This window comes from Canis lupus, chromosome 7 (assembly GCF_003254725.2).
Source record: "Canis lupus dingo isolate Sandy chromosome 7, ASM325472v2, whole genome shotgun sequence".
Lineage (NCBI taxonomy): Eukaryota > Metazoa > Chordata > Mammalia > Carnivora > Canidae > Canis > Canis lupus.
In genome coordinates, this window is record NC_064249.1 from 12,843,926 (window position 1) to 12,849,855 (window position 5,930).

The 5,930-nt window shown below is 38.8% G+C and overlaps 1 pseudogene; it reads left to right on the plus strand.

Annotated features, from left to right (window-relative positions):
* The first annotated feature begins 3,325 nt into the window (after positions 1-3,325).
* LOC112648397 (L-lactate dehydrogenase B chain-like) lies at positions 3,326-4,330 on the plus strand (annotated as a pseudogene).
* Positions 4,331-5,930: the final 1,600 nt, after the last annotated feature.

Here is a 5,930-nt window from a genome sequence, read left to right on the forward strand (position 1 = left end):
GAGTGCTCCCTCACCCTCCTTTTATGCTGATCCTTTGCTACCACCTAGTAACCAAAAGGTAAATGTCCTGTACAGGAGGAGGCCCAGGCACCCAGAACCCTGCCCCAGTACAAGAGGCTGCATCTATTCTGATTGGTCCATGACAATGCCAGACTGTTAAATCTTTGACTCTCATCCCTGCTTTACATCTAGGGATTATCTTAATCTTTGCTTTCTTTAACTTATGCTGTTTAGAAGAAGAAAATGATGTTAGAAGTCAGTGTGCGCTACTTTTGTCCTAAAAAAAACAGTCTTTCTGTAGTCAAGACAGAGAGTAGATTCTACATCAGGTTGTGATCCTGGGATCCTGGGATCGAGTCCTGCATCAGGCTTCCTACATGGAGCTTGCTTCTCCCTCTGCCTGTTTCTGCCTCTTTCTGTGTCTCTCGTGAATAAATAAATAAAATCTTAAAAAAAAAAGGATTGCTTCTTTTAGATTAGATGGTCCTATGTAAAAAAAAAAAAAAAAAAAAATCTAAGTTATCCCAAGAAGAAAAACTCGTCTTGTCATAGGCATCTTTTAAGATAACATAATTGAGAAGACTTATTTTCACTTAGGTCTTTTATCCTGATTCTACCTGATTGTTGAACACATCACAGATGCATATCTTTATTCCTTAGTTTTGTGCACTGTCATTTAATTACTCCAACTGATTTAAGTTTTCACATGATGTTGTCAGCTTATCTGGCACAGAGTGAGTCTTGGGCTGCAGGCAGACATTTGGCTATCCCATTGAGTGCTTACGGACGCTGTCACCAAGGATGTTGACTACTCTATCACATAGACTCTTTCTATTGATTAGGTGATTTGCTTTTGTGATAGTGTTATAAATGCTTATGCTTCTTCTGAATATTTGGACACAAAGAGATATATAATGGATTCCATTTCCCTTTTATTCTATGCTACTAGTAGGCTATGAGTCAAATTTGTGATTCCATTGTAGCCAGTGTTAGAGTTTCACAGGATTAAATACTAGTGTGATATTGTCTTCCTAGTATTATTTTCTCTTTTATTCTTTCATTCATATTTAATTATATATCAAATATAAAAACATAAATGTATATGACAGCGTGTGCTATTTAATATTCTGGCTAAATTGTGGCCTAATCATCAGTCACATAAATATTATTTAGGTGGTTATTACTTTTATTAAGTAAGCAGATTGAATCTCACATAATTGTTCAATGCCTTTACTTCTTGTTTTGCTTCTGCCCTTACACTACTTCTTTGCTATATTTAGCCCTCTATCTGCTTATATATCCCACTCCTTTACCAATAAATCAAGAGAGAAGCTTGATACTAAGATGATTTATATATTTAAAATGTATTCTATTGGTTTTTATTCACTAGAGCTCAACAATATGGAAATTGTATTCACTCAAGGAGTCAAATATTTGTTCTCAAGTAACCCCTTTCCTTCCTCTGTTATCAGTAACTATATTTAGTTACTGATAACATAGGGACCTATCCCCTATGGTGATTTGGCTAGACTGCTACTGCTATGTATAGTTGGAAAATCAGCTATCTCATTCACAATAATTTAAGGATGGGCAAGTGACCCAAGCAGAATCTAAGTGAGCCTTCCCCAGAGCTTTCATGTTAACAGTTATTAAATAAAAAATTTTGTTCTATCCACTAATGAAGAAAGGTGGCATGAAGTGAATCTTGGACTGCAGGTAACTATTTTGCACTCACAGGAAAATAACTTGTTGCATTGGTGGAAAGAGATTTGGTACCTTAGTGACATTGTTTTGAGCCCTTGCTTTCAGCCTGGTCTGGAATCAGCATCACTCATCAACTTTTCAATTATGTAAGACCAAGGGAATATCATTTTTGTTTAAGCCAAACTGAACAGTTTCTGTCTTCTGCAGTTTACTGTCCTGACTAATCACTGGATATTATATTAGGTGATAATAAAGGTATAGACCGAGTGTCATGGGAATACAAAGGAGAGAGTAACTGAGCTTGAAGGAGGCCAAGGAACACTATTCAGAGGATGTAGCAGATGAATTCAATCTTTACAAAATGAGTTTTTCAAGAGAGGAAGTAGGTTGAACAGATCAAGCAGTTCAAACAATGTGCTTAAAAACCTGTATCATGAAAGAGCACAACACATCGGATTCTGGAATCCAGAACATGTGGTAGATAGGTAGATTGTGGGTCACACTCAGGAATTAGAAGCTGAGATGGAGTTTTGCATACAAAATATTTAGTAGGCATCAATATGTGTAGAAGAGAGGAGCAAAATTTAGGATTGGGTAGAGGAGAAAGACGAACCTCAAAGCTTTGGCAGCTCCACGGAGAGCTTCAGGCTGAAAAGATTAGGCCTTTAAACTCTCAGTGCAATTAGTTATTGGAGGAGGGCCACTATGAAAAGGGTATGTCTCTGGGCAAGAGTGTTCTCTGCAGCTGAGGCAAATCCTGAGGCAGCTGACAGCTCCCTCAACACTATGCTCAAAAAACTCGTGTTTGAACGTATCTTTCAAAGGAACAAAGAGATGAATCTTAAAAAATAAAGAACATCTCTCTTCATAAGGGACCTCAAATATTATGCTATGAATATTGGTCTTTATCCTGTAGGTGTCAGAAATCTACTGAAAGAGTTTAGCTGGGAAGTGCAAAGATTATATGTTCCTTTTAGAGACATGCTTTTGAAATTCATTTATTTAGTCACTGGGAATCTTCCATATGCCAGGCATTATTCTACATACTTGAGATATTTCACTGAAAACAAACAATCTTCATCCTCATGAAGTTCATACTTTAGAAAAGGGAGATGGACAATAAATAATAAACATAATATATCAGTAAATTACAGACTACACAAGGGCAGTTAGTGCTATGGAAAAAACAGGGCAAGGCAAGAGGGAGAAGAAGTGCTGAGGAGAGTTACAGATTGCAACTTAAAACAGGATGATTTACACAGGAGTGAGCATGGAAATACACGGGGGTAAGCACACCAGGCAGGGAAAAACAGCCAGTGAAAAAGCACTAAAGCAAATGCTTATTCAAAAAGACTGAAGAGAAAGGTCAGATGACTTCTGGTCAGATGAAAGGTCAGATGACTACTTCCAGAAAAGTATAAAAGTGAATGTAATAGATCAACAGTTCTCATTCTTTTTTTCTTAATTTTTTACACTCCTCTCCTCCTAGAATCAATTTTTGCTTGCTGGAGCAATATAACCCTCACTAAGAATGAATGAACTAAAGAAATGTAGCATTATTGGCATGCAGCTGACATAGTCTTCTTCGCGTGACTCTTACAGCCACTTCTCTCTGGGGACAATGGCAACTCTTAAGGAAAAACTGTTCTCACCAGTTGCAGAAGAATAGGCAACCATCCCCCACAATGAGATCACTATAGTGGGTATTGGACAAGTTGGTATGGCATGTGCCATCACCATTCTGGGAAAGTCTCTGGCTGATGAACTTGCCCTTGTGGATGTTTTGGAAGATAAACTCAGAGAAGAAATGATGGATTTATGATATGGGAGCTTATTTCTTCAGACATCTAATATTGTGGCATATAAAGATTCTATGACTGCCAATTCTAAGATTGTGGTGGTGATTGCAGGAGGCCACCAGCAGGAAGGAAAGAGCCAGCTCAATCTAGTGCAGAGGAATGTTAATGTCTTCAAATTCATTATTCCTCAGACAGTCAAGTTGAGTCCTGATTGTATCTTAATTGTGGTTTCCAACATAGTGGATATTCTTATATATGTTACCTGGAAACTAAGTGGACTTAGTGACTGGAAGCACAATGAGATTGGAAGTGGGTATAAGCTGGATTCTGCTAGATTTCACTATGTTATGGCTGAAAAACTTGGCATTCATCCCAGCAGCCGCCATGGATGGATTTGGGGAGAACATGGCAACTCAAGTGTGGCCTTGAAGGGTGGAGTGAGTGTGGCCTTGAAGGGTGGAGTGAATGTGGCAGGCATTTCTTTCCAGGAACTGAATTTAGAAATGGGAACCGATGATGACAGTAAAAATTGGAAGTGAATAAAATGGTGGTTGAAAGTGCTATGAAGTCATCAAGCTAAATGGATTAAATGTTGTTGATCCCATTGAATCCATGTTGAAAACTCTATCCACTGTCATCCAATGTCAATGATGGTGAAGGGAATCCAGGGCATTGAGAACGAAGTCTTCCTGAGCCTTCTGTGTATCCTCAACACTCAGAGATTAATCAGTGTGATCAACCAGAAGCTAAAGGATGATGAGGTTGCTCAGCTCAAGAAAAGTCCAGATACCTTGTGAGACATCCAGAAAGACCTAAAATACCTGTGACTTCTGGCTTCTAGACTGTAGGGAATTAAAACTTCAATGTGATTAACTGTGAGCCCTTAGTTTTTCATCCAAATACATGGATCACAGTTTGCTTTGATCTTCCTAGATATGTGAATCTGGGCTCACAGAATCAAAGTCCATTCTTGGTTTAATGCTTGCAATATGAGCCCTTGAACAAAATAAGATTAACTATCCTAGTGTGCTGAAAGAAATACAGACAGACAGAAAGAAAGAAAGCAGGAGAAAAAGGTAGCAATATTGCCAGGAGGCAGCATTTATGAATATTCTTGCTGTCGTTAGATTCATAGTCATGAATCTAAAGAATTACCATTCAGGATAGCTGTATGTTTTTTCCATTCATATCCAGTTATATGGGTCAAAGTATAGAGTAAGCAGAGGTTCTTTTTAACCCATGTTGTGATTCACCAAACAAGAACAACAAACCAGAGAAGCAAAAGAATTAAATCTATAGTCGTTGAAGGGATTAAAATGATTAACCATGGAATGCAAAGTGGATGAACAAGAAGAAAAAATGTCAAGGGGATGAAAGATAATGGAAAGGTGTTTAAATCAATTAAGAAAGGCTGGTAAATGAGAGGATATTTGAGGTTTTGCTTCTAGAAAGGCTAAGAGAGAAAAGTAGGAACTGGTGGTCTAAGAACAGAATACATGGAACTGAATGTAAGGAAAGGTTACAGAACTGATAATATCAAGGTATGGAATGTGACCATAGTGCTAAGTGGCAGAGGCAGGGGTAGGTCAAGCTTCTCCTCTGATACAAACCCGGTGGGGGGAGGGAGAGGAGACCTCGTTACTTCAGGGTAAAGGTGGAAGTCCAGGCTCCCCATGCAGCCTCCGCTGGTACCACGGTTGAGACTGATTGGTGTCCTGTGAGGATGAGAGTTCTGCTCCCTGCTTAGCCTTTTATGACACCATCCCCGTGGCCCTTGCTGATCTGGGTGAGAGTAAGATCTGTGATAGAGGTTAGAATAGGTAAGATGTCTGATAGATTTTAGAATGGAATATTCTAAAAATTTTCTGTCTTGCAAGGTTGCCAATTTTTTTGCCCTTTGGTTAGTGATAGAAGGCTTTGTTGAGTGTCTTCTTGTTGTTGTTCTCTTTTTTCTTCTCACAGAGGGGTTACAGTGGTTGTGGCCATTGAGAGAGTTCAGAGTTTTTAATGACCAAATCAGGTAATACCAAGAGTTTCTTCAGAATCTGAAGAGAGAAAAGTAAGCGTAGATGTGGCCCTCTGAGAACTAGGGGTATCTGCAATAATGATCAGTTCCTATTGTTAAGATCTGGTCAAAAGACTCTCAGACATCAGTACTAGGGCAAACTGTGTGTCAGAATAACTTGGCTAAAAAGGCAACAGATATTATCCTGGCCTCCCATAAGATGTTTGGAAAAGACTGTGATTGGAGAAGTACTTCCTATACCCTTTTATCAAAGGTATAAGTGGATGCAACCATTCTTTAAAATTTTCTGGAACTCTGTGAAAATCACCACTGTCCAGGTCCATTAAACTCCAGTGGAACAGGGAAAAGGACAGAGCAGACCAACAACTCCAGGGTTTGCTTTCAGAGTAGCCTACAACAGA